The sequence below is a fragment of the Pteropus medius genome, unplaced genomic scaffold (assembly GCF_902729225.1).
Source record: "Pteropus medius unplaced genomic scaffold, Ma_sr-lr_union100, whole genome shotgun sequence".
Lineage (NCBI taxonomy): Eukaryota > Metazoa > Chordata > Mammalia > Chiroptera > Pteropodidae > Pteropus > Pteropus medius.
Window position 1 is genome coordinate 878,831 of NW_024351730.1, and position 26,520 is coordinate 905,350.

The window sequence follows — 26,520 nt, forward strand, 5'->3', positions numbered from 1 at the left end:
TTCTGTAGGCGTGCTTGTGGGCACATTATCCTGCCTCTCTAATCGATGATGTCGGTTTGACCTGAAAAACAATTATTGCTTCAACTATTTTTGTGATGTGGCTCCAGGAAATAAGATTCAGCAAGGTGAATGGCTGAGGCAAACTTGTGTTGTCACCCATGAAGACTGATTTGGACTATCGATGACCTCAACTAAAAATGAGGGCTCAGAGATAGTAACCAGAGCATAAAAGACTTCCTAAGAACTCATGACCACATTCAGGAAGAAGGCATTACAAAGTTTTTGATCAAAACATTCACCTCCCTGAATGCCTCCCCAAGAGCTTCTGGAAAAAGCTGAGGTAAACCTGCTAGGGGTATGGCATAATCTTTCCACATTATTTATACTTCCCACATTCTTTTATATACTCTATGAAGTGGAAAGAGAGAATTGTGGGGGCAGTGTGAGCAGGAGACTATGTAGGCAGAAAGGATATGTGTGTTTATGTATGCAGGGAAACACGCTCTTTATAAACTGACTTCCCTAATGCCCACAATGCAGAACCATGATAAACTGTTTCCACTTTTGTTTCTACACTCTGAGCTAATTATTTGTGGAAATAAAAGATCCTATTTCATCAGGGCCATCAGCGTTTTTACTTTATCAAGTACTTGGGGTGAACTCCAGTTCTTTAGGTCTCAGTTCAAATGCCACTCCCTCTGGGAAACCTTCCCGACACCCCAAATTAAATTGTTTCCACCCTTTCATTCTCTCTCACATCTTGGTGTAAGCCTTCTCTCGGAACACTCATCATGATCTGTAATTAAATATTTGTGAGTTCATTTGTACCCTGTCAAGCTGTCCCCACCAGACTGTTACCTCCATGAAGCCAAGACCCTTGTCTGTTTGCTTACCTCTGTGTGCCCAGCATGTATATATACCTGACACATCCTAGACGCTCCATAAATATTTGTTGAATGAATGAATGAATGAGTCTTGATTTCACAACAGAAAACCAGGCATTGGCAGCACTTCACCAGCAAACACACACAAGGTCTTTGCCCACTCCTGAATTGTGAAAGCTTTATTGCCTGGGTAAGTTTTGGGTGGTTACTTCACTTCATTATTCTTAGTATTTAACTTTTAACCTGTTTAGATCTTGTCTTCCCGACTAGATTAAAAGTATAGAGTGTGAGTCATACTGCCTTGAATTCCGCAAAACCCCCTTGCCAGTATTTGGCATCTACTCTTTTTATGGTCTAGTGCTTAAAACAGGTATTACATGTAGGGAAACTGAAGCTCTAAAGTTCAGAATAGTGTCAAATGAGAAAAATCTGAACCGAACATTGGAGATTTTATCCAAAAAAATTCTTAAGTGAGTCAAGTGTCCAGGAAGACAGACTAAGTGTTATTTAAATACGAAATACAGGTTCTAACTTTGTTTATGTGAGTGACCAACACAAGGGCAGAGAAAATCTTAATTTAGTTAAGCTTCATGAAATATTCCTTTTGCCATCCTTCAGGTTCCACCAAATCAGAAAAACTCTTGGTGGCGCAAAAGCAGAATTTTTGTCGTTTTGCTAAGTCAGGCTCTTTATTATGGGGTAGAAACAACACTTGTTCCTGATTTCTCAATTCCTCATTCCTGCTGGCAGCACAAAATATGCCCTGGCCCAGACTCTCAAGCCCAAGAAACCACAAATGAAATAGATAACTCAATGTTCTTTCAAATCTATATATTTCAAGCAGTTTTTAATGTTCACTCTTTGTTTCTTTTTTATCTTTTTTTTTTTTTTTTTTGGTCAAATTACTTGAGATAGCTGTTAATGGATTAAGATCTGTGAATCATTCACTCATACTCATAGCCAGGCACTCACTTTCGGGCATTACTCTGTTCTCATTTTCTATACCAATCCTCATAGAAGCACAATAGTTAAAAACCAGACCAGTCAGTTGAAACTCTGTTGTCAAAACACAGTCAAACCACTCAGAATTTTCACAATCTCAGGAATTTCCTAACATGGCCAAGGTCACTGATAGTTAAAGAAGGTTTCACCAACCTGCAGAATCTGAATCCACTCCATGAAAGGTGCAAAAAAACCCTAAAATGCTTTAAGCGCTCACTAAGGTCAGCCTTTAAAATACAGGGCATGGAAATTCGGAGTTGTGCTCATCTCCAAGTTCCCAAGTCACAGGTGTTTTAGAGGAGTTAGCTTTCACATGGCCTGCCACTTTCTTCCCACCCTCATATGACCAATAGAGCTCAAAGCATTCTTGCTACGTTAAGTTTTTAAAAAATCTAACCAGAGCTCACAATATAACCAATTCCTTGGGTGGAATGACAGATGTCTTGGCTCTCCCTGCTCCTCCCAGTGCCGCCCTTACGTCACTTGCAAGCCTGAGCAGCCAGGAGGTGGTGGCCTTACCTGCTCCTTCCCGACTTCCTCAAGTGTCTCAAGTTTTAATACATTCTGTACAGTGTATTATTTATGTCCTCTTTGACTATTAACCTCTCTAACAAATCAAAAGTTGATGCTCTTATCTTTTCTTTCATTATTTGCCATGTTTTTCACACTGGCTATGTGACAGACACTGCATTAAAACAGATTGTGTGTCTGGTTTTAATACTCCCAACAAACAAGTAAGTGGGAACTGTTAAGCCCGCTTTCCATGAAGGAAACTGAGGCTTGGTGAGACTGTCTTATTAAAAAAAAAAAAAAAAAAAAAAAGGCTTCTAAGAGGCTGAGACTTAAACCTTGACCTTTCTGGCATTACAACATTGTCTCAGAATAGGATATCCTTCCACTAGGAGATCAGAAATCTCTTGCCATTCATCCATTCATTCATTCATCCAGTCGTTAACACATATTAGAGGTCTACAATGCATGGTCCACTCAATAACTTGAAACCTGTTTCTTCTGTTTTATATGATACACCAAATTTTACATTTTATCATCTCTCAAATAACCTATGTATATCTTTGCTCATTTTAAAAGCTAATATGAAATCAATTTCACATTTTACAATCTGTAATCAGATGACAATCCAGGGAATAAGTTCCCTGAGAGATCATCTTCAAAATCCACTAGATTTAAAGATATGCTAAGTCAATAGAAAGAGACCACTTGGCCTGTTTCCCTCTAAAACGGTAAAATTGATGTGATTAAAGAAAAAATATGACTATCAGAAGGGGAGTGGTCCTCTTTTGGAAGTCTAGGAAAAGCTGGAAGGGTAAAAGTCAGTAGTGCCCTCTGAGGCACAGATGGGGAGAGAAAATTTTAAAGTCACTGGACTTCAGAAGAAAGACAAGATCAGCCTACTATGAAATAGACTAGGGGTATACCAGGCCAGAAAGGTGAGTATTATTAAATTTCGGAGACGACTTCTCCCAGTTCTAATTCTATGCTCACCCGGTAGCTTTCTGAATATGAACTGTTGAGAGAATGTGCTCTTTTCCCAAAAGTAATCCTATTGTCAATAGTCAACAAATATCCATGGAGGACCTGCTCCAAGTCATCATTGTGCTGGATGTTCACCCAGATCTACCTGTCCCTGGGACCTACAGTAGAAACACTTATCCCCACAGGGCCCCTCACAGAGCCCCTCTCTTGAAAGGCTGGGCACCACCGTGCTGCAGCAGTACTTCTTAAGCTTGCCCAATCACCTGAAGAGCTTGTTAAAAATCAGATTCCTGGGCCTTGCCTTGGACTTTCGGCTTCAGCACCACCAAAAGCAGCGTCTGGAAATCTCATTTTAAAAGTGTCCCAGTAATTCTACTCATCTGACGAGTTTGTCAACCACAATAGGCAATTAACTTAACCTATTGTGGGCGTGGGCCCAGGAAGAGGCAATATATTCAGTTCAATATGATATACTGAGGATTCAGAGTTTTGAAAAACTATTTTGAGAAATAATTGTACAATAGCTTTTTTTATCAAACTAAATCCTCATTCCTTTGCCTCAAATCCTACTAAGTCCCTAAAACTTAGCTCCTGTCCCACTGAAATCCCACATGACATAATCTTCAGAAGATCAGTGAATGCTAGGAGGTCAAGCTAATGTTAATATTCTCAGTGCTAACAAACCCCTTAGTTCAATACTTTAAGCAAATGAGCACATAATATTTTTTCAACAGCCTGGCCTGGCCCTTTCTAGGCCAAAGCCTACAGAAGTTTTCAGGTGCACAATACATTGTTCCTTACAGTGGACAACATACACACATAATTTGCCCACAAAATGCTTATTTATGACTATTCTCTGGAAACTAAAACTTATTTCACTGATAATATATTTTTTCATGATGTGTAGTAATGGTTCAATATATCAGGCTGCTCAGAAGGAATATTATTCTTAGAAGAGACAACATCAATGAAGAATTTGCTCCAAGACACAAGGTCATATTTGGTGGGTGTGAAACTCTAAATGCCATATCTCAAAAAGAGGCAAGTCCAATGATAAGGTAGCATAAACAGGCAGTTTAAAATTATCCAAAGTGAATGGATCCATGTGTTGTTTTAGATTGGCATTCTTTGGCCCTTGCTAAAATAAGAAGTATAGTTTTAGTGTAGTTACTGCCCTCACCACTATTCACCATTCACCACTATTCACCATTCAACTATGCTGACTCCAAATAAATTTTTTGCTTCATAAACAGCATTTAAACAATGAACACTTTGATGCCCTGTGGTGCCTTTTTTTTCTTTTTTTTCTTTCTTTTTTTTTTTTTAATGACTATAAAAGCTATAAAATGCTCTCCAAATTTTTTAGCTGTGTTGTAATTATCCTGCAGGGTCCCCAGAGGCCAAATTCTTAAAACAGTAAAATACCTTAGAGATCTACTAGTTGATGTAGATAAGAAAATGGATTCAGACAGGTGACTTGCCCAAGGTCATAAGCCAGTGTTCACCTCAGCCCATACCTGAAGCCTTTCCCATTGCATTTATGATGGTACTCAGAGAGGGTAGTGTCCAGGAGGCAGAACATAGTGGACTCTCTCACATGCTAACCTTCTACTCAGTCCATTCTTTGGGCTTGCCTAATCCACAGAGGTAATAAACACGTCTCCCAGTGTGTTTGTGTAACCAAGGTTACTTCTTGAAATTAAAACAAAAGAATAACAGAACTTTTGTGGCATATCTAAGTACAACCTTCAGGAGGGCACATTTATAAGCGTTAACTGCCCGATGTACTTGAAAGTTATGAAAAATACAAGGTACAAAGGTCGCTCCCTTCTATGGAGCACAAAGAGTTCACAGTTCTCACACTGTGGTTAGATCTGGCCATTTGACTTTGCTCTAGCCAATGGAAGGAATGGTAATGGTGTGGGCCATGATGATAGGAGATGGGCCTGGCCCTAAAATTCTACCATGCACTCTCCTCTAGCTCTTTCTTCCTCTGGCTGACTGGGAGAGTGATGCCCAGGCAACTCTGGATACCACATACTGGAAAAGGCAAAGCCACTCTCAGTCTGGATCTCCAAATGAATTCGTGGAGGTAAGCCACCCACCCCACCAAACTGCACACACATCAGGATGGCAAGAAATATATTTCTATCGGGGTCTCTATGTTACTGCTACTTAGCCTATTCTAACAAAAACACAAGAAATCTCTGAAGAATGGGAAAAGTGTGGTTTTAAAGTAAGAGAAATAAACAGCACAGGTAATACATCTGTTGTTTATCATCAACCACAAAACAACAGGAAGGAATCAACAGGATTTGGGGAAGAGTAAAACAGAAACTTAGTTTCCTTCTAGATTATAAGAAAAATCCCTATCTCATTTTCAGAACAGTTCGTTTGTAAGTTGCTTTCTGAAACATAGAAAGGCTTTTCCAAAGAAAGAATGCTAGAAATGATGTTCAAAAGATTAAAAAAAAAAAAACTTTTGCCCAAGTGCAATAGAAATGATTCTAAAAGTAACACCAGTCTTGTTACTCTGAGGCCTGATGATCCTTGGGGAGAAGGGGGGTACAAAAAGGGGTAGAGGAGCCCCTAAGCAAGGGCCCCAGGGGCTGAAGGCCCAGGAGGAGGGCCCTGGCAGAGGTGGCTTGGGTAGGTTGGCGGTGGGAATGGGCAAGGGCTGAGAAAACATTTCCTCCAGCAACCTCAATCTTAGTGAGAACACAAAATCCATTTTTCCACAGATGCAACGTTCTTCATCCTGTACTTTATCAAGGGAGGCAATGAATTCAGCTAAGCTTCTACAGTGTTCCTGATTTGATCCCAAATGGCAGTTTCATTAATGAGCTGTAAAGTTATTTTCTCATTCATCCTGAGCTGCCCCAGTGATGTTAAGCAGTACTCAGCATGATACTTGATACTACATGGCAGTGTGGTTAAGAGCCTTGACGCTGGAGCAGGGTTCTTGATGCCTTTGCTGGACTTGACATTAACCTTTTACTTGCTGGCTTATAGGCATGTCCAGGGGTTACCGGGGTAGGGGCTAAAGAGGCCAGGCTGTTGGTGGCAGGGACACACTGGAGGCTTGGAGCAGTAATTATTCACCAAGAAGTAAGGAAAGATTTCAGTCAAAACCCAGCATGGCTGCACCAGTGCATACAACTATCAGCTCTGATGAAACATGCAAGCTTTGGAAACAGACCTAGGCTCAAATCTTAATTCTGTGACAATCCAACTGTGTGAACATGGGTAACTATTCCTTATAGTCTCTGAGATGTAGTTTTCTCAACTGCAAAACGAGGATATGAAAGCACCTGAAACAATGTCTGATGTTAAATAGATGTTTAGTAAAAGCTAGTTTCTCTAAACCCCCTCCCCAGCTCACATTACCTTCACAGCAAGCATAAGGTACAAGGATTAGGATAAAGGAAAAATAGAGGATAAATGATAAGGTTACAGAATGAAAAGGGTAGTAAGACTTAGGGAGAGACAGGGAAAAACAAAAAAATAAGTGAAGAAGATCCTGGAGGAGTTTGCTACACATTGTTGAGAACTGCTTCAGAAATAGATCAATACCCCCAGTTGGAAGGATTACCAGCCCAAACCAGACCTTTGGGTTAGCTGGGTGCTAATTCTTAGAATGTCACTGACTAGAAGCTCTGTAACATGTTAGAAACTGTATGATAGAACCAGTTCTGAGGGCAACATCATTAAGAACCCAATGGTCTTGGTTCAGATCTTGGCTCGGTCATTTACTAGTTGTATGTAAATCACTTAATCTCTCTGTACCTCTGTTTCCTTATTTATACAAGGAGGATAATCATAGTACCTACATTCTGGCTCATAAGGATAAACTGAGTTAACACAAGTGAAGTGCTAAGAATGGTGCCTACCTGCTAAGGAGCATACACCTTAGCTATCCTTTATTCTTATTATTCACTAGTGGTACCATGAAAAGAGCACTGAACACAGTGACAAAAAGCTCTGCTATCTCTTAACAATTGGGGAATTTATCTTATAGATGTATGTTATAATTGCAAAATGACATGTATAGAAGATAATTTATTTTGGCATTGTTTTTAATAGCAAAAGACTAGAAATAAGCCAAATGCCCATCAACATGGAACTAGTTAAATAAATTACAGTAAACCCATACAATGAAATACTGTCATTAATTTTTTAAAAAGTCAATGTGGAAGCTTTCAATGCACTGAGATTGAGAGATTTCCAAAACGTATTGCCAAGTGAAGAAAAACAGATTGCAAAATTATTCACCTAATATTTTATACCTTTTGTGGAAAGGAGGTAGGGGAGTAGAAGCTACAAGTATATTTGCCTGCATAGCATAAAGAAATTTCCAAAGGGTAGATAAGAAACTAAGAAGAGTTGATACCTATGCCTAATTTATTTGAATAAAACAACTCAATAATAAAAAAGTGATGTGTCTTCATCATTATGCGGTCTTTGTTAATTTAATTCTTCTATGAAACTTATTTATTCATTTAAAGTACAATATATTAAAATTCACCACAAAATTATAGAAGTTTTTTCTATCCCTAGTGAGAACTGAACAGGAGAAAAGTTAATCTGATAAGCATATATTGTATGCATTTTCAAAAGACATATAATTCCAACACAATTATCTCTGGGTTGTAGGATCACAGGTTATTTTTATTTTCTCCTTTGTTATAATTAGATTAAAATTTATCCTAATAAAACATTCTAAAGAGAAAATATCTTCAGTGATTAAGAAAAAGTTTTGACTTTGAGAGTAATTGAGAACTGGAATAGTTTACTAATAAAGACAATTGGAATGCCTATTTCTGCAGGACTTTATAAAAATAGTATTAGACAGCTTTAAATACTCATTTGTTAAAGGCTAAAAGTTCAATCAGATGATGTTTTGCCAAAAAGCTGTAATAGCAAATGAAGAGTAGTATTTAGAATATTTTTAATTAAAAAAATTAGAAAGAATGGAGCCGATTAAACAGGTGGAAGAATCTAGACTGTGCAAATAAATGATGTTCAGTTCTGCAGCTTCTGTCTTTAGTTATTGAGGGTTATTAGACTTCTAAGATTTAAAATTTTTTCTAACAATGTAAGAAGCCCCTTCTAAAGTGTTTACATAGAACATAATTTTATTATTTCAGAAATAATCTGGGCAAAAGTAGTACCAGGAAAGAAACTTTCAAGCTTTCTAGTAAAAAAAAAAAAAATCAATTTTAATTACGGTTTTTCTAAGAAACCTTGAAGACTTGTATTTGTTAGATTCCAGTGAACCTCAGGGGACATACTACCATGACAAATGAAATTAAGGCAAGAAAGAATTTCTAGATTCTAAAAAACTCAAAGAAATTACTCCTTCTAGACTATTAGACAAACTCAGGTTCTCTAGATATGTTTGAGAATTTTATAAGTAATCAAAATTTAGATGATAGGAGGGGAGAAGAAAAAAGCAAGATAGCTATCCAAATATTGGAAGAACCATAACCGGAGGGAAAGAACAAAAAATTAAGAGTAAGTCAGATAGGTTACAAAGATGTTCAGACGGTCATTTTCCTAAAATGTGGGAGCCATTCTGGACTTCAAAGCAAAGCTTCTCGACTGGGGTCATTTTGCTCTCCGACTCCAGAAATTATTTGGCAATGCCTAAAGGTATTTTTAGTGGGTAGAGGGCATGGGATTCTGCTAAGCATCTTATAATGCACAGGACAATATCCCACAACAATCCAAAATATCAACTGTGCCAGGGTTGAAAAACCCTGATCTGGGGTTGGTGGGAGGTGTGGGTGGGGGAGGATATTGGCCCCAAAGAAATAATGTAATTCGCAAAAAAGAATATTATTAACATAGCTACCTATATAAGGATTCTCACCAAGTTATTGGGCTTTGGAATTTGAGTAATGATATTGCCTTTAATCTCTCCTGGGCCACTTCATTCAGGACCTACTGTATGCCAGGATGACCAATTCCTTCGGGTTTTCCCAGGTCTGCCTTGGTTTTAGCACTGTAAGGACACATGAAGCCACTCTGTTGGCCAAGAGCACAGTGCCATTTGGTCATTTGGAATTTTTCTCTTTCGAAGAGAAAAATCTGGTTCCATCATGGTTTTCTCTGTGCCTTTTCTCACATATAACAAGCTTTCAAGGCCAGGCTTGAGGAGGGGAGGAATAAAGGGTTTGATTTCTCAGATACTCTGTGCCTGGTGGCTGCCTCTTGGCAAACGTCCCAGTGGGAAGTGGGGAGCCTCTTGGGGGTCTATGGCTTGTCAACAGATCATCTCCTACTCCCACCCAGGTCCCTAGCCCAGGTTCTCCTTCAGGGGCTGTGGGGAAACACTCCCGCCTTGGAGGCCCACATGGCTTGCTAAGAGGCAGGGTATGCAATCAGCATTGTTGGGGCCACCTTTCCCAAACTCCTCCTGGGGAGGCACCCCAGGCAATAAAATGCATTCCTTGAAAATGGAGGCCTTTCTCCCTTATCTTTCCTAGATTATACTCTCTCAACAGCCTATTTCTTATAAATGTGAAACATTCTCACTCCTGTCTATCCTCTGATCACTGGACATAATTTATAAGAAAGCATTTCACAAACTGTAAAATACAAATAAATGTAATGTATTACATCATAATGAGAAATCATTAGTGTCTGAGGTTAGCGTTTTACGGTTGTTTCCTTTCTTGCTAAACATTTATGATTATGTGGCAGGCACTGTTATAAGCACTATGCATGTGTTAGCTCATACAATATTGACAAAAATCCTATGAAGTATTATTCTGGTGCCCATTTTACAAATGAGAAACTGATATTAAATAACTGCCCCAGGGTCACAGGGCCAGTGGTGCTGGAAGATCAGATTCAGGCAGGCTGGCCCCAAAGTTCACAATGGACTACCCGTCACTCAAGCCATTCCAGAATAAAGAGGGAGTTGGCTCAGATAAAGTGCCCCTCCCTGTACTAAATCATTAACTTACAGCCCACCCCAGGCATTTGGTGGCCTGAGGGTCACATGCTGGAGTAGAAACCCTGAGTGAGTCACTCACGAACACATGACTGTGCATAGTTCCTTCTGTTTGTTTCCTGAAACAGCCTTCCTCGAGTGCTGAGCAAACGAATGGGATCAGTTTCAGTTCTGGGAAAGAACTAAACTCCAATTACTGTGCCCACTTTCTAGCTCTCTACATGCTGGTGACCCCAGTCTAACATGGCCAGCCACAGAGACTTCCTCAAACTGGGAAATGCCTGCTCATGAATGAGGGTCCTTGCAGACTAAACACTTTGCAGAAGCCTCAGAAAGATCCAAGAGTTAATAGTTCCATGAAGACAGTTCAGGAAACAGCTCATGTGACAGTCTAAACAAATGCAAGTAGTATAATAGGCTCCAGGTCAGATTCTACGAAAATATAAAGGTGTTCCTCTCCGCCATTTATTCTCTCCTCCTGTGTCCCAGTTTTTTTAAAAAAATCCTATGTTTTCTTTCCTGATCCTGTCTTGTGGTATTTCATGGTTTTTTTTTAATTTACTTTTTTATTTTTTAGGCGAGGCAACCCTTGGTTGACCTCATAGATTGCAAAGACCTTGTCAGCTTATAATCCCTTATTTTTTTTTTTATGTTTACGCCTACAGCACCTGGTCTTCCTCAGTGGTCTCCCATTCAAGTACTAACCGGGCCTGACCCTGCTTAGCTTCCGAGATCAGACGGGCTCGGGCTTGCTCAGGGTAGCATGACCATAGGATGCTTTTTAAAAAGGTCTGGAATGACCTTATAGTTAGTGAGAGACAGGAATGCAGCCAAACAAGAAACCAAAAGCACCAAATCTCTGCCTTATCACAGAAACTTTCAAACTCTGGGGTTTTCTCCTATTTCAGCACAAATCTTGTGATTAGATAGATGTAGTACCACTAATTTATTCCCTGGTAAAGAAACCAACAATCACCCACTTAGGATCTCCACCCCCCACCCCACCCCCCCGGCACTTAACAGATTATTTATTGAATAAACGGTCTCCTTCTGACTCCATTTTCTACTTTTATTTTCAGTTTTCATAGCTTTTCCTTTCTATATCCTTACCTAGTGTCAGAGCCTACTTAAATGTCATTGTTCTTACATCTAAAAGCTTATTCTGGGGGCCTTTTCTATATTTCATCTTTCATCTTAACTTCTAGAGTTACCATGTTACTTAGGGTATCAAGAGGACAAGAGACTTAACTTCCCTATTCCTCAGTTCCTCCGTCTGTAAATGGTGCTAGAACAGTACTTGCTGTGAGGATTGACAGAGATAATGCTCAAAAATGCTTGGAACAATGCCTAGTGCATAGTGCATAGCTCAAAACATAATAGCTACAATCAATGAACAAAAACCCTAAATTAAGCAGAATTACTAGTTCAGATTTGTCCATGTAGGTAAACTGTTGTAACTTTTAAAAATAATTATAAAAAATGAGATCTGACTTCAGGGAGAACTAGATAATTCACTGGGCCCATTTTGGGCAGCCATTTAAATCGGAGCACTTTGCCACACAGGTGGGAAAATATATGTTGACAGGAAGCTCTGGAAAAACTGTGAGTCTTTCTCTGCTGCCATTTTCTCCAATGATGTTGGAGTTAGTATGTTGGGAAAGTGGACTTTAGGGTAATTATTGACCAGCAGGAACACAAAGTATTTTCTCCCACCCCGATCATTACTGTGCAGAAAATCTTATGCAAAATCTAATAATTTTTTTAACCCAGAAATGTTTCTAGAATGCTCCCAAATTCTAATTCTGTCTAAACGTCAATATGCCGAATATCATGGGCCTCTCTCTGCTAGGAAATCTTTCTCCAACTAAACTTTGTTTAGTTAGCAAAGTCAAGTGATTCCACCTCATGGATATTGTCTAAATTTGTTTATTTACAGTTAAAAAAAAAAGTCTTAGAATCTAAGTGACTTACCTGTATGCTTGAATCCTTTCCTCTTTCTCATTTTCCTCCTCCAAGTTTCTAATAACTTCTCTCAGTTGTGAAAGACAATCAAACTGCACAACAAATGAATCTGGGTTCCTCATTTAGAATCTAAACTCTTTATCCTCTTCCTGGTTTCAGGGCTTTAAGAAGTCCAGAGAACATTACAGGATAACCTTTTGGGTATCAAATGAGGGACCTTAGACACATGGCATAGTCCCTATGACCATAAGCACAGTGACAGCTGATCTACAAGTCGGAGGGATAAGGGGCTTGAAATTGTGGTTGCCAGCACCCGCCTCCCCACACCATGAGACAACCAAATGCAGGATGAGTTCACTGGCACTCACTACTGGTGTCAGCTGCCCTCCTCTAGGCCCTTTCCACACCGTTCTCTGTAGAGACTTACTTCCAATGACATAGCAAAGCACAAGAGTGATTCATGACCACCCTCAATCTTGTTCTCCTGGTTGACCAGCTCCGCAGTCCTACCCTAACCCCACTGCAGGCTTCAAATCAGGATCCCAGCTGTCTTCATGTGAGGGTATCTATGCATGCAGCAAGAGCCTGGCCCTTGGCTTCAGACAGATGCAAATTTAAATCCTGAATACATCTTTCTTATTGATGACTTAAGTCCATCCAATGGACTTAAGTCATCAATAATATATGTTAAGAGCCAAAAAAAAAAGTGATTTAATTTGATGTTAAAATTAACACCCTTTTCACTGCCACTTTGTGCCCCTGGAGGCTGATCCATGTGGACTTGTCTCCTCTGCCCTCTGGCATCCCATTGAGTTAAGCAGACAGAGGCACAGGCAGAAGATGAGAGGCCGGGAATAGAGACAGGTCAGAGTATTTATTCCCAAATATAAAATTGCACTAATAATACCAACTACATGAGATTATTGGATGTCATGCCAAGTAGTCCAGTGCCTGATATACAGTAGGAACTCAAAAGAGGTAGCTATTATTTTTTGTTACATTTTGGAACTCATGGTATACATCATAAGCTCTCAACAAATAGTAAAGAATAGATTATGCTAGAACTTAACTTTGCCTTTTAACATCAAATTAAATCACTTTTTTTTTGGCTTTTAACATTTATTAGTTGACAGTGCAATGCTGCATCACTAATTCCTCAGTAATATTAACCTCAGAGTAGAGTAAGCTGAGGCAGAGAAAGTGCCCTGGAACATTCATCAATCATCCACTTCCCCACAGAGAATTTTCTCTGACCTGGGAAGCAAATAGTTGTATGATTATGGCCATAAATGATGCACTAGAACAAGCAAACCGACACACACAAAAATGACCACATGTCACTCTTGCGTATCAGGCATTGGGGTAGTATGAAAAAGCTGTTATGGAGGTTTAAATTGTTGCTTGTCATTCCTAAGATTTACCCAAAATATTCTGGTTTCAGAATATATTCCTTTAGCAAGTTTTCACATACTATTTAATTAGGCTTCAATTAGAATAGTTCACACACATTGAGGAATAATCTCCTATCACATCAAAGTTCTTAAAAAGAATTGTAAGCATGTTCCCTGTTCTCAAATACCTGTCCCTCACTGGCATCATGTAAGCACATAAAATAACTAAGTAACAATACAGTGTTTAGTTAAGGAACAAAATAAATGATTTTCTCTCCTTGTACTTTGCACCCTTTTCACTGCCACTTTGTGTCCCTGGAGGCTGATCCATGTGGACTTGTCTCCTCTGCCCTCTGGCATCCCATTGAGTTAAGCGGACGGAGGCACAGGCAGAAGATGAGAGGCGGGAATAGAGAAAGGTCAGGGTATTTATTCCCTAGGTTTCCTCCCTTCTGTCACCCAGGGTGGCTATAGCCATTTACCAAAGGCTCCTGCCAATGCCTTCTCCATATATAGCTATTTCCTCTGGGTTTTTGGCATTACTTCACAATTCCTTCTTGGTTTCCCTAAACCTTGATAATCCCTTTATTAATCTCTCCTCAATTATCCTGTCGAATGTACCTCTGTTTCCTACTGGGAATCTGACTGATGGAGCTGTCTCCTCTTCCCCCCATGAAAGATAATCACTCCAGAAACTGAAATTTGTTTCAAAATAACAACTAGAGTGACTGGGAAGAAAAACGCCTTAATTTAGGGATGCTTTGCCAAGATTTCAAGCTCTTAGAACACATATCTAACGAGCGCCTATGTGTCAGCACTGTGCTGGGTGCTGGGGATAAGAGGGAACCAATAAGAGCTCAAATGCTAAAGGAGAAATAGGGACTATACATAAGTAAACAAAAATGATAATTTCAGACAGTGGTAAGCTCTGTGAGGTAAGGAAAGCAGGGCAGTAGGATGGAGACCAACAGGGATCGGCCAGAGAAAGCTGCTCCAAGGTATTTGCGGTGAAAACTAAATGAAGAAATAGCTTTGCAGCGGAACACTTGGGAAGATGAAGAATTATAAAGCAACACATACAGATGGTTTGTCTGGTTTCTTGGAGGAAGACTTTTTCCTGGTGGGTACGATCTGCTTATGAGGGGATGAGATGGGGTGGGGGAGAGGGACATTGAGATTAAGTTGTCCCTTCTGCGGAAGAGAGCTCAACAACCCGCTAACAGAAAGTGCTTTAAAAGATAACTCTGAAAGCATTCAAAGTGTGTGTGTGGGTGGAGAGGGTTGGTGGTGGTGTGTGCAGCATTAGCTCTGCAAGTGGGAAAAGAAGCAGCAAGAGGAAGCAACGGCAGCTACAGCAGTTGCAGAGCCCGCGACCTAGCTCTCCTCTCCTGAACTCCAGCTTACAGAACAACTGCCTGCTGGACCTCCCTCCTCGCAGCGCCTCAGACTCATCTCATATAGGGCACTGACCTCATTCTCTTTCCCCAAAGCTATTTCTCTTCCTCTGTGGCCATCTTGGCAAGTCATCCTCAAAGTCATCATTCCAGAACACTCATGGCATCTGACTCTCCTGCTCCCTCCCTGCCTTCACCCAATCAATTACCAAGGCTTATGGAATCCACTTTTGCACCCTATCTTTTTTTGTGGGGGAGAAGAAAACTGATTAACTTTTTAAATTGAGATATAATTGACATACAACATTGTATTAGTTTAAGGTGTACAACATAATGATTTGCCGTATGTGTATAATGTGAAATGATTACCACAATAAGTTTGGTTAACATCCATCAACACACAAGTTATCTTGAATCTCCATGTCTCGTCCCCCTTCTTTCTATCCCCGCAGCCAACACCTTAGCTCAGGTTCTTCACTCAGACTCTCACAACAGCTTCCTTACGGGATTCCATCCCTAATTCCAGTCCTTGTTGAAAAGTGACCTTTCCAGAACTGGGATGGTTGTTGTCACTTACTACCAACTAGTTAGCAAAGCATACAAAGTCCTCTGGGCTTGGCTCTCTGCTCCCTCTCAAGTCTGATGTCTTGTCCCAACTCCATCATGCCGTACTCTGATCCAACTATCCCTTACAAACTATTGACATTGCCTGAACACGTTATTCTGGTTCCAGGCTATTTCTGTGTTTACACCAGGACCTCTACCCATTTCTTCTCATATCCTACTCTCAAGATCTACTCATTCATTAAAACCATTAGACTGTCACTTCCTCTAAGAAGTCTTTTGTAATCACCACCCTGGTAGAATCTATTGTCTCATGGATGCCCCTGCCCACACTGGGCTCTCTTCCAAATTCTATCAGGACACCTGTGACATTTATTGTCCTTATTTATAAACTCTCTCCCTGGACTAGTAGTAAGCACCTTGAAGGCAGGAGCTTTGTTATTCATCTTTGTATTCCTAGCACCTATTGGAGAGTCTGCCAGATAGTAAATGTTCAACATATACTCAGAAATAAAACTTTAGTAGAGATATGGAGTGTGCCAACTACAGAAAAGACAAAGCAAGAGAAGAGAAACTTCGAAATCAAATCAAAGGCTAATTGCAGAATGGGGCAAAGAACAAGAAGAGAAAAGGAAACCAAAGCAAGGTCAAGGATAGGTACAAAAAGAGCACATAGTTTGAATACTAAACACAACTGGCAAATGAATGGCATCTCTGACAGAGCCTTCCAGATAAAATAGCAAGACAGTGAACAGGGTCTTTGAGGACAGTGTTGGATACTTTATAAGGACAGTAATAATAATAACAGCAATAACTTCATAATCAACAATTAATAACAACTGAGTGCATCTCATGTGCCAGACACTTTACATGGATTATATCTTTTAATCTTCAATGCTCTAAGGTAGGGACTATTATTGTCCCATTTTATAGATGAGGAAAACAAAGCTTAGCATGTTTAAAATACTAGTTCAAGGTCACATCACTAGAATATGGCAGATTTGGAATTCAAGCCCTGGTCTGCCCGACTCCAAAACCTGAGCTTTTAAGCACGATTACTATGGTGCTTATAACATAAAATATTATTTAAATGCTCTAAAGTTATCTATAATTAGATTCATTGAACCATAATGTTGAATAGCTCTCTTAACCAGTTGAGTTGTTTAAAATTTCAAAGTTTAGATTATGATATTTCCCCCATAAGTGGATTTAAATATATGGTGCAGTTTTGCAATCAAAAATTATCCAACGCCAACTGGGTTTGACAAGCTTAAAAAAGAAAAACAGAATTAGTAAATATATTTTGTGATTTCGCTATGACATAGAATTTGTTATTCATGTTTTTAACTGAGCTCAATACGATGTTTTCACGAGGTAAACTGGTGAGAACCTCGTGGCCCAAGACATGAAAACTTTTGTTCCGATCTAACAGACCAACGCTGTTCTGTATTAATATCATGCGAGATACTTATATGACTTAAAATTTTATGGTAGCCACATTTTACAAGTACAAAAAAGTGACAATTTAATATATTTTCTTTAACCCAAAATATCTAAAATATTACCAATTCAACATGTAATCAATATTTAAAAATTACTAATATTATTAATTACTAAACGAGATATTTCACATTCAGTTTTTTACAAAGCCTTCAAAACCTAGTGTGTATTTTATGCATATAGCACAAACCAACTTAGGTGCTAAATTTTCATCAGAAATAATCTGTAGTATATAAAATTTACCATTGAAATAGTAGATTCACACATTCAAGTTGCTCCAAACATACTTCCGAGCTTCCTAATAAAGTTGTGCTTAACAAAAAATTATTTATACTGCTTCAATTTTTAAGTTTAAGTTAATTAAAATTAAAAATTCAGTTCAGTCTCACTAGCCACATTTCAGTAGCCACAAGTTGCTAGTGGCTGTTGTATCGGATAGCGCAGCTATAGCTCATGTTTGTTTGTTTGTTTGGTTTTGTTTTGTTTTGTTTTGTTTGTTTTCACATGTTCAAAATGGAAAGGTCAGAAAGCTGAAAGGAGTGCTAGCTAATAATATGAACTGACTGTTCTCTCCTTACTGGGGTGAATTAACTTTGCTTTCACTACTTCTGTTAAAGTTGTACAATCTGTGGTTGAGAAATAAGGCAGAGAAATGACTATGAGGAGTATTACTAATTCATTACTGTGCTTTCCTAACAGGTTGTACTGGGAGTCATTAAATGAATACCTAGTCCATGTGACTGGACTAAAGTTTTTATCCCAAGAAATCCTTGTTTTCGAAATCAAGAAACCTAAGAGGATTAGGTGTTTCCATGTTAGTTAAAGTAGGAAAACAGTTGCTCCTGTTTATTTTAACACTTTACTGTGCACAAGGGAAAAAAACTATGTAGTGGAATTCATGCGCCAAATAAAAATGAAAAGGGGAAAATAAGATCAAACTCTTTCGAGCTTATTCCTTAGGTATCCTTTTCATTTCAGACTACAAGAACAAATCTGCAAACCTCAAGAACTGCGACTACTATTGTAGAAGCAACTAAATTACCCCATGTACACTAACTTTTTAATTAGGCTCTAATAAATTGACCTTTAATTGTCTGTGTAAAGAAAAAGTGCATACATTATACAACTGCCTATTATTTTCTTGCCTCATACTGGCAGTCTTGGTTAACCAGAGTAACCACATTGGTGGGGCTTCTCGAGACAAAACCCATCTTAGCAACCATACTTCACAACAAAATCAAAGGAAATACAGGCACCTCCAGAAGTCAGAGGTGTTTCAGCACGTGATCAAGCATTGTTTATTATCCATGCCCCTACTGTTACTAATGAGATCGTGACAGGTCATCCATCAAGAGCTTTAGGGCAGACACAGGTGATTTTTATTCACTGCTGATGCCCAGCACCGAATACAATGCCTGGCAAATAACAGACACTGTAGAAATATTTGTTGAATGAATGAATGAATGGATGGATGGATGGATGAATGAATGAATGGATGGATGAATGAATACATTCTTGGGAACAAAAGTGGAGTAGGCATTCTATAGTAGCCCACATTACCCTCATCCCCCAAGCTCCTTCCCTAAAGTACACTTGATGTATCAAATCCACCTGGTTCAACTGTTCACTAAATGCCCAGCACTGTGCTAAACACTAATGGGGCAGGAATCCCCAAGGAGGAGAGGATACGCATCTTAGAGAATTAATCTGTTAAGGAGATGCCATAAAGGCCAACCCTCACCTCCCAATCCTCTGCAGAGCATGTTGAATGTGGGGATAACTGTCTTGTAATCTGATAGGTTCATCCTGTTGAGGTTTGGGGTAAAGAACCCTATTGAGTAGTGGTGGGGGTAGGGGTGGTCCCTAAAGAATGTGATCATGAAAAGAAGAGGCTCTTCAAATAAGGAGAATCTGGAACAGAAACTCCTGTAATTTGGGATATTTTCTTGGGTGTGGAGTCAGACCCAAGAAGACCTTTTGGAGGGTGTTCAAGGGGGTTAATGGCCATCTCTGTTTCTTGGAATTAGGAAGGAGAGGGACTAAGCGCAGAGGCCCAGTTAACCAGCAAAGATGGAAAAGCCTTCTCTTGTTAACCCCAGTATCTAGTTTGCATGTAACTGTGTTTATTCCATCCCCTCAAGCGTCCTATATACAGCATGGACTCAAGTTTTAAAGTGGGAGTGGAGCGCCTGAGAATAGCCAGGTAGGAGCCATGATAATTAGTGAGAGCTGTCCCAGGATAGGTGGATCTTGAAAACAAAAAAGTCACAGGTAGGAGGACTAGCCATCCTCACACACTGACGACCCTCTCCATTGCCTATCTGGAAGATGTGAGTTCCCTTTTAAGGGTGTTTTCTGGGTTTTCTTACAGAAAACAATGCATACACACACATGCAGCAGGTAAATGCAAGATGGCAGCATGATGAGATAGACAAGAGATTCAGAACAGCTGCGTGCAGGCAGTGGACAAATATTTTAGATAACGGTGTGACCTTAGACATATCGTGTGCCTTCTTTGGGCCTCAGTGTCCTCACCCATAAAATGCAGGGTTTGGATTGAATATTACCAGAGGGAATTTCCTGTTCTGACATGAACTACCAACCCAAGTACTAAAATGTGTGATATACAGGTGCTTAAAGAATTCAGAATGGAGGAGTCTATTGTGCTGGGGTGGTTGGAAAGGGTTTTGTGGAGGAGGCAGGATTTGAATTGGGACTGAGGAGGATAAGGAGGATTTGGGTATCTAGTGAGATCATCAGAGGGAAAGGCACAAAGGGAAGAACAGTTTGAACAAAGACTTGCAGCCTTAAATTTGGGAATGCTTGTGGTGTGTTTGGGGAAATCCTCACTGCTGAGCCGGGAGGAAGGTATTAAGGGGCTGGAGTGGCGACAGGCTGTGCTCAAAGAGGAGCTGTGTGGCAGGAGTGCGGAGCAATGGTAGGGAAGAGACCAGAAGTCCTGACTGCCTTCACCCCTCCCCTTGATTCCAAACATCTACCCATTCAATAAGCATTGCATGAAGACTACGTGCCAGGCGCCAGATTCTAGAGAGAGGTAGGGAGGGGTGGGACAGGGGCATGGACACTGTAAATATGAAGACAAAATAAGTAGAACTGCCCTTTCCTTCCACTTCTATGAATTCTTTTCCCCTCCAGGCATGTTTTAGAGTTTACTTTAACTTGATTTCAGTGAATAAAATATTGGAGAGGTGGGATGGAGCATTCTCCGAACCTTAACTCACATTGAAAGACTTGCCTTAGCACTTTCCTTAACCCTTCACAGCCTCGGTTTCTTTGTCTATGTAATGGGCCCAACAGCACCCTGAAAAGGTAACCATGAAAATTAAATGAGATGCCCAGGGCAGGAGGTGAGGGGAGATGCCTACTAATTAGGACTGTTAATTAAATTTTAAAAGTAACCAGTAGTGTCTTAAATGAATGCTAGTTACTGGTATTTTCATTGTTTTCATTTCAGTAGAGTAAAAAGAATGAAATTGCAGTTCCAAGGAACTGCAGACCGGTCCAGGGTCAAGGTGACAAAGCCAGGCCCCAAAATTGGGCCTCTGCCAGACAGCACCATGAGTGGTACTGTAGTCTATGTTTTTTTTCTATTTGTCAGCAACCTGCCAGAATATCTCTTTTTGCTTGGCCAGTCATGAAGACCAGCTGTGTCAACTGGGAGGGGGACCCCAGCCCAGTGTCTTCCCTACTGAGTTCCCACTTTGAGAGATGTTCAAAGCTCTCCCAGACCTGGATTTAAGGAACTGCAACTCAAAGGACCAGTGGCGCAGAGCAAACACAAAGCCGCGAGATATACCAGGGTGTAGCAAAACGGGGCTGGCAGATAAATTAAATTTCTGATAAACAACCAATAATTTTCTTTTGCTAAATATGGCAACCTTAGGTCAACAAGAAACAGAAGACTGCCTGCACGGTAAGTCCCATAGGCTTTGTGGGGGCATATTCCAGCTTCCTTGTGGCTTTATTATTTAAAACTCAGTGCTTCTTTGCAGAGGTCATTATTGCTGGGATGGTTTCCCTTGCAGGATTCAAAGTGTCACAACTGAATACTCAGTGAGAATAATGACAACACCTGAAAGGTCCTCACATATGTCTAATTCAAACTGAACTTTTCCTAAAAGGATGACCAACCATATCAAGAAATGTTAGGGTAGGGGAGGAAGCTATGACTCTCCCTTAAGAACACTAAAGCAAAGGGAGCATAAATAAGTTTATTTCCAAAATTCACACAGAAATTCACTGGCTAAGATGAGAGCCTAGAAGCTTCCCACGTGTGGCAGTAGCTAGACTTTAAGCAAAGAGAGAAATTTATTTTTGCTCCAGCTATGTTCATTCTCACAGATGTCCATCAGAGACAGCTGCCTAAGTTGGTCTTGGAATGTAGTAATGAGCTGCTCACAACTATAAATTATTTTGCTAAAATTAAGACTCCAAAGAAAGATCCTATATTCGCTGGCCCAAGTGGGGAGATTGCATTATGGGTTAATGAGAGAGTGGGCAGGGCAGAAAGCAGGGCTAACGGGTGACAAGGAACAGCAATAATGAAGTACCGAAGTCCCTCTGCCCCCCACCTTTCTCTTTGGCAATGGGAGACATTGTCATGCTGCAACAGTGGTTGCGTTGGAATTTTTGCCGTCATGTTTAGTGTTGTGTTCTCTTTCAGTCTCTTCCAATCTCTTCTGGTGTGTGCCATCAAAAATTCTGATATTTGATTAGTGGTTCTTTAGGTCTGAAGGGAAGGGAGATAAAAGGGTCATAGCCAGTGTTTCTTTCTGAGGTGATGAAAATGTTCTAAATTGTCTGGTAATCATTGCACGTATCTGTGAATATACTAAAATCCACTGAATTATATACTTTAAATAGGTGCATTGTATGAAATGTGAATTCTATCTCAATAAAAAGGTTTTTTAAACATTTGGATACTTAAGAAGGTGATGGACACTTGGTAAGATGGAGGACAGTGATCCTAAGTGCATGCAGGGGCAAGGAAGGCAAAGAGGGAAGCAGCCACTTTCATTTCTTTTTTTCTATTTTTGTTAGAGGCTGTCTTTCACTTTCCTCTAACTTCATTATTAGAAAAAAACAGCCACTCAAATGTCCTGACCTTTGGCCTCACTAAGAAGGGAAGGGGTAGGTAGGGGCTACGAAAAACTGAAGAGGACTTTCTCCAACTACAAGGGGCAGAAGCGGACAGCCCATTCCCAATTCAAGCTGGCAGTTGCCAGGTGGATATAGGTCAGGTACTGACTGACAAAGCTTTGTTTTCTTTTTGTAAAAGACAGAAATTCAGATGTGTGTGTGGTGGAGGTGGGAGAGATCTCTCAAATTTTAAATGTAGGCAACTGATTCAACTGTTAAAGATTGAGGAAGACAACGATGCATGGAAGAGCAGACACAACACTCCTTGGGAGTCTCATTTTGCCACTGAACTGGTAGGTGGCCCTCTTCCCTGGGCAAGGGCCCCTGGTTTCCAAGCAGAAGACACACTGATCACTTGGTAATCAGTACTTAGCTTAGCTGTGGTTACCTTAAAAGCAACAGCCCAAAGGGTGAAAACAACCCAAATATCCATCAATGGATGAATGGATAAACAAAATGTGGTATAGCTATACAATGGAATACTATTGTCTTAAAAAGGGTTGAAGTATTGATACATGCTATAATATGAATGAACCTCAAATACATCACACTAAGTGAAAAAGGCCAGACACAAAAGGCCACATATTGAACGATTCCATTTATATGAAATATCCAAAACAGGTAAATCCATAGATACAGAAGGCAGATTATTGGTTGCAGGGCCTAGGAGAAGGTAGGATGTGCAGTGATTTCTTAAATAAATATAGGACTCCTTTGGGGTGATGAAACCATTTTGGAGCTAGAGAGAAGTGATGTTTGTATAACACTGCAGATTCCCAGGCTCTCACACCCAGCGTGATTCTGATGTAGGACTCCAGCTACACACACTTGAGAATTCCTGCCCCTTCACGTCAATGCTGAAATGGCATTCAGAATGTTTGGTTTTCGAACCTCCGCATCCAATTTAGTAACAATGAAAACAATTTGGGACATACTTTATTATAGAAAATAATTAAAAAAATTTTTTATTCAATGAGCCATCTTCATAAATGGAAGCCTTAAATAATATCTGACTAAAGGAAGGAGACCATCCAAGCTAATAATTTAGAAAATCATTTTTCTCTCCCCATCCCTCCTCTACCCACTTTAAATATGACAATTTCCACTTTGACCTCTTTTTTCCTGCCAGAGCTGTGGAAGTGTAAGGAACACAAGAGACAACATATTCCACGATAGTCAGGGATATTTCTCTTGATTTGAAAGTGATCATGGAGAGATGAGGGCCATTGTGCAATGCTTCTCAGATTGATTCTTTCAGAGATGTTTTGGAAAACAGTATGTTCCAGTGTCTTTCACATCTTTTGTGCTGAGATAATAATCTTCATGGAGTGACACTGAACCAAGAGAGTCAAAGCCTGGTAGTATGACAGTCTTCTAGAACAGAAGACAAGCTTAGACTCAAAAGCTGTCAGTATACAGATGAGCATAATACTGGTAAGAGTACATAAACTGTCATAGCTACCAAACTCCTCTGCCTGGCATCAAGGCCTGACCTAACCAGACCTTAATCCTCATCTCCATTCTCCTCTCTCCCTCTAAGACCCGTCATATATGGTCAAACTGCATCATTCATTCCCTATTCTCTACTTCTAATCTGATTATCTCTGTCTCAGTACCTTTGCCCATGCTGTCACTGAGGCCTAGAATTTTCTTGCTCTAAATTCCACTGATCCAAATCCTTGTTGCTTTCCCTGCTACCTCCTTAAAGAAGCCCCTTAGACTCTCCCCAGAAGGAAATCATCTCTTCCTCCTTTCCACTCCAATACCTTTACTGTACCTCTCTTATAACCTTTATTATATGCTACTTTGATTTTTTACCCTGTAGTAGTTATCATTTTCTACTGTTCATTGTTTTATTCCACTTACTCACTTAAAAGCACCTTGAGATTAAAGACTGAGTATTATTACTCTTTGTATTCTATTGTTTTTGGTAATCTCTGGCTTCAAAGCTGATGAAGTTCACCACTGCACTATCAAGTACCCCTTGAGTGCTCAGTACTATTCATTAATCAGCTATTATTAGAAAAAAAATAAAGAGGAAATAATCAACTAGGATAATTACCTCCATAATTCTGACCTGGGGGAAAAAAGGGAGATGACTCCTTAAAGAAACAAGGGAGAGCTGTTACTATTTATTTTTATTTACTTCTTGTTAAAAAAATTGAAATATCCTCAACGCTTTATATAGTTTGTTTAAAAGATCATTTGCTCACTTACTGTTTGCTGAACTTTGCCTGTCTATCTGTCGCTCTCTTGCTGTGTAATAAACCAGAATTTTAAGAGACAGAAGACAAGGAAAGTGCAAGGAACTTATTGTGCCAAATCAGAGATACAGGCAAAGCATATTGCTAAGCCAAGAAATCTCAGGAGACGGGAGATGACTCTCCTTGGAGCAGTTCTGTCTGTCACAGGACAAATGGAATTTGCTGGTTTTGTAGACGTGAGGGTGAGAAAGTGAGAGCAAGAAGAAAAGAAGCTTAAAGCAGAGGAATAAGATGTAATCATTCAGGGGTTGGGGGCTGGGAAGGGAAAGGTCAATAATCATTGCGGTTTCCTGAGACAAGAGAAAAGGAAAAGAGAATTTCTAGGTGTGTGTATGTGTGTGTGTGTGTAAGCCTTTTGTCCACTTCAGCCTATTCCTGGCCAAGGCACATATACCTACATATCAATCTTTCTCTAGCCAGATTATTTATTCTGTGTATGTATGTGTGCAAATGTTAGATAAGGGGTTGGAAAACATTTTTTGTGAAAAGTCAAATCAAACACTAAATATTTTAGGCACTGCAGCCCATACAGTTTCAGTTCCAACTACTCAAATCTGTCTCATTACACAAAAGCAACCATAGAAAATACGTCTTTACACTGTGTGCCAACAAAACTTTATGGACACTGAAATTTGACTTTCATATAATTTTCAAGTGTCACAAAAGATTATTCCTCTTTTGATTCTCACCCCCGCACCCCGCCCCAGCCATTAAGAATGTAAAAGCATATGTATTATTTATGAGTATATACCGTATGTAGTAAAGGCATGAAAACATAACAGGGAACAATAACCTCTCATTTAGGGTAGAGGCCATTCCTGTGAAGAGAGGAAGAGGTGAAGTTCGCAAGGGGCTTCAATTATTTCTCTAATGTTTGACTCTACGTTGGATCGTGGACACAGGGGTATTTGGTGTACCATTTCTTGTACTTTTCAGTAGGCCTGAAAAACCTCAATAAAACAAGGTGAAAGCATATAAAATGAGACTGCTCAAGTCCATTTCTATTTTTGCAGTAATGACTATGTCAGTAAAAACTAAATTAAATAAGCAAACAACATTTGTCCATGAAAATACTATTATTTCAGCTTCTGAACCTCCATAAAGGATTTTCCTCAGGAGCTCAAGCAGTAAACAAAACAAGGCACCTGGCAATGATGAAGTCACATCTCTTATCCAAAGGATGTGGATTTTACTTCTGCATAAAGCATTTTCTGTTTTCTAAAACAGCACTTTTTGGTCAATTTAGTATGCCAGCTTCTAGCATAACTCCACAAACGGCAAATTTTTTAAGTAAGGAGCTACATTAAGTCCCCAACAGTTGCTTACTGGAAATTCTTTAGTGTATTATTGCATAGCAGAGTAGTGTGACAAGGATCAAAAGATTAGAAATAAGTTCAATTAACTCCTTCTGCTAATACAGAGAAATAACCATTTAATTTTGCCTCAATTTCTTTTTCCAATGTAAAACAAAATATACATATCATTGACCAAAATTACAGAACTTTAAAATACTGTTTTTTTAAAGAATCAAAACATCACAAACGCTCTGTGGGACTGAAAAACTGAAAATGATGTAACAGAATAAGAGCATAAATTAAGCTCTTTATAAAAACCTTTTGATTTAAGGTTTCTACATTCTTTTTCCACCCAGTCTCCAGCATCCTTCTGTCCTCTACTCATGTGTCTAAATTGCAAACTAACTACATCAGAAAGTATATCAGTCTCAAGGAGGATCTATCCTTATAGGACTATAACACTAATGAGCTCATCATGCTTAACTCTGGCAAATAATTAGTACTGGTAAAGACTGCTGTAGAACTAAAATAATTATTAGAAAAGGAAGTGCCTAAAGTTAAAATGCCCCCAAACAGAAAATAAAAAGTTCAGCAGGAGGACTTTTAAACACAAACAGGTAGTACCACCTCCAACCCAGGAAAATGGAGATTA

At 39.6% G+C, this 26,520-nt stretch overlaps 1 protein-coding gene, 1 long non-coding RNA gene and 1 pseudogene across 14 annotated transcripts in view; 1 reads left to right on the forward strand and 2 right to left on the reverse strand.

The window, feature by feature from the left end:
- RBM47 (RNA binding motif protein 47) overlaps window positions 1–26,520 on the reverse strand; it is a 143,340-nt gene that overhangs the window by 95,750 nt on the left and 21,070 nt on the right. The window lies entirely within an intron of this gene.
- On the forward strand, window positions 992–7,730 carry LOC120588000 (uncharacterized). The gene is made up of 3 exons (XR_005649116.1): window positions 992–1,074; window positions 5,362–5,472; window positions 6,122–7,730. It is a non-coding gene; the product is annotated as an uncharacterized LOC120588000 (long non-coding RNA).
- Window positions 10,995–11,113, reverse strand: LOC120588440 (uncharacterized; annotated as a pseudogene).